This window comes from Brassica oleracea, chromosome C5 (genome assembly GCF_000695525.1).
Source record: "Brassica oleracea var. oleracea cultivar TO1000 chromosome C5, BOL, whole genome shotgun sequence".
Lineage (NCBI taxonomy): Eukaryota > Viridiplantae > Streptophyta > Magnoliopsida > Brassicales > Brassicaceae > Brassica > Brassica oleracea.
The window spans coordinates 13,081,087-13,083,488 of NC_027752.1; the positions used below are offsets into that span (position 1 = coordinate 13,081,087).

Consider the following 2,402-nt stretch of genomic DNA (forward strand, 5'->3'; position numbering starts at 1 on the left):
ACTAGACCCTCCATTACTTGTCCTGTTTAAAATTTGAAAACCCCCCGTTTAGTTGAAACCTAGCTTTTAATGAAAGCAAAAAAACGACAAGGCTTTCTTCTTCCTTATATCTGAGTCGTGAGATGCCCAAACTGAAATTAGGGTTCTTCAAGTTTTCAAGTTAATATTCGTTCCTCTTCTCCATGGTGATTCGTAATACTTATACCTTGTGAGAGTGTACAAGCAAAAATACAGCTTGGACAATGCCATAGGAAATGAGATGGTGCTAATAAAGCCACGTCAGCTCAACACGTCAGCAAAATTGTGCAACTGTAGTTGATATATAGCTGGAGAAAACAGAAGTTAGATATATCGAAAATTGTTAAGAAAGTTTGTTATATTCTTCATCTCTAGAAAATCACCATTGATTCCTCATCTTTTCTCTAGAGTGTTTCTACATGTATCTCTTGGCTAGTGAGAAGTGGATTGTTGTTTCATGAACATTTAATCCAAATCTATCGGTTACGTTTTACTGTATCAGACAAAAACAGAGAGTGAGTACAAAAACAGAGTACAAGTGAGAACAAGAGAAAGAGAAGTTGGCCGTGAGATGAGTGATAGAACAAGAAGTACAAGAACAAGAAGAAATCAGTCTCAAAAGTGACTGAAGAGAAGAAGAAGATAATGAACCCAGCCATGATGAAACTCTTCTTGCAGCTGAGAGCCTGAGAAGAAGGCAGTGTGAGAAGTGGTTTCAGATGGTGATGGAGAGAAGAAGCCCACAAAAGAAGAAAAGCTTGAGGCAATAACAAGAAAGAATTGTTTCCAAGAGGGAGACATGAACAAAGAAGAAGAAAGAAAAGCATGGTGGCGGTCAAAGAAGATCAACAAAGCTATGGGAGTTGCTGCCATATATGGAGAGGATAAACATCAACTGAACAATGGAGCCAAGGAAGCTGGAATCCATGATGAAGGTGAAGAACTAGAGATGTTTAAAGCTGAACATGGATAGAGAAAATCAAGGTGACACTTTAAAGAATCAAAGAGTCCAAGGCTGGAGAAAGCTAAGGTGATGGTTCTAAGAACTAAAAATCAGAAGTTGGTGACTGATAAGAAGCATGAGGATGTGGAGAAGGCATCACTGGAAGTTGAGAATCCAAGAGGTTCTACAATTGATATAGTGTGTTGTAGCTTGTGTTGTGTCTTTGACTATCATTGTGTTTTAAGGTCTATCATTGTAGTTGTAGCTTGTTTTAGGACTATCTTTGTGGTGTAAGTGATGTTTTTAGTTTTTTTTTTTTTTTTGTATCAGCTTTGACAGTGTTTCAAGTGTTGTTTTTTAACTTGTTTTATGTCAAGAATATGATTGTCGTTGTGTTGGAAGAGTTGTTTAATAACATGACATTTAAAACTATTTTTTGCACTTGTCGTTGGAAGAAACTAATAACATAACGCTTTAAAACACATAGCAACAAGCAACAAATTTAACTTAATGTAAATGGTTCAAACTTCAAATGATCACTCGTAGGTTCTTCTTCCTCTTCTTCTCCTCCAATAAGAACTGATCATCAGCTCTTACAACAAAAAGATTTATGCTTTCCAGTTCACTTGAGGCGTTCACCATCTCCACCACATCTGTATCACAACATATATCCTTCCTACTATGATCGACAATTCCAGACGGGGAATAAAAGAACTTATTCATGTTCTCTGGAAAAACACCACCGGTGATCATAGTTTCAAGCATTCTATAAATGAATATGAATTCTTCTGTTTAAAAACTATTATCAATCACATCAAAACACATGATCAAACTAATGTAATCAGAGGATTCCACATATAAATAAACCAAACTTACCTGTCCGTCTTCCAGCGGCTCCCGAATATACTCTTTCACTTTTCGATTTCAAACCCACAGGAACCTTCTTGATTTCAACTTTCTCACCAAACTCAAACTCACCCTCTCTCAAACCCAGTCTCGAATTCTCACAAGAACCAAACGAAACTCAAAGCCCCTCCCTTTCACGAATTAGGGTTCATCATTCTAAGCTCTCGACACTCCGGGAATTTTTACGACAGGAATTAAAGTTGGAATGGTAAACTACATGCATCTAATTAAACATCATGTTGTTTTATTAACAAATCGTGCTGTTTTATGACCATCCCAATACGCAGTGCTCGACTTTAACGGGACAAGTAACAGAGGGTCTAATTCATTAAGAGAGCTGACGTTGGGGGGTTTTTCTGTTGAATCTTTAATTTAGAGGTTTTTACTTAAACGAAACTTAATTGAGGGGTTTTTACGTTAAAAATCCTTTAATTTATAAAACCGTGGTAAAGTCCATAAACTGCATATATCAATCCATCACAAACCGCAAATCGTGGCGGTCTTAATCTGCTAAACCGCTGATATAAATAATACA

The 2,402-nt window shown here is 36.8% G+C and overlaps 1 long non-coding RNA gene across 2 annotated transcripts; it reads right to left on the bottom strand.

Annotated features, from left to right (window-relative positions):
* Window positions 1-1,365: 1,365 nt before the first annotated feature.
* Window positions 1,366-2,134, bottom strand: LOC106293812. Of its 2 annotated transcripts, none has more exons than XR_001260651.1 (2): window positions 1,838-2,134; window positions 1,366-1,689 (listed from the first exon to the last, which is right to left on the bottom strand). It is a non-coding gene; the product is annotated as an uncharacterized LOC106293812 (long non-coding RNA). The 2 variants fall into 2 exon arrangements; XR_001260650.1 differs by having other exon boundaries at window positions 1,366-1,614; window positions 1,838-2,131.
* Window positions 2,135-2,402: the final 268 nt, after the last annotated feature.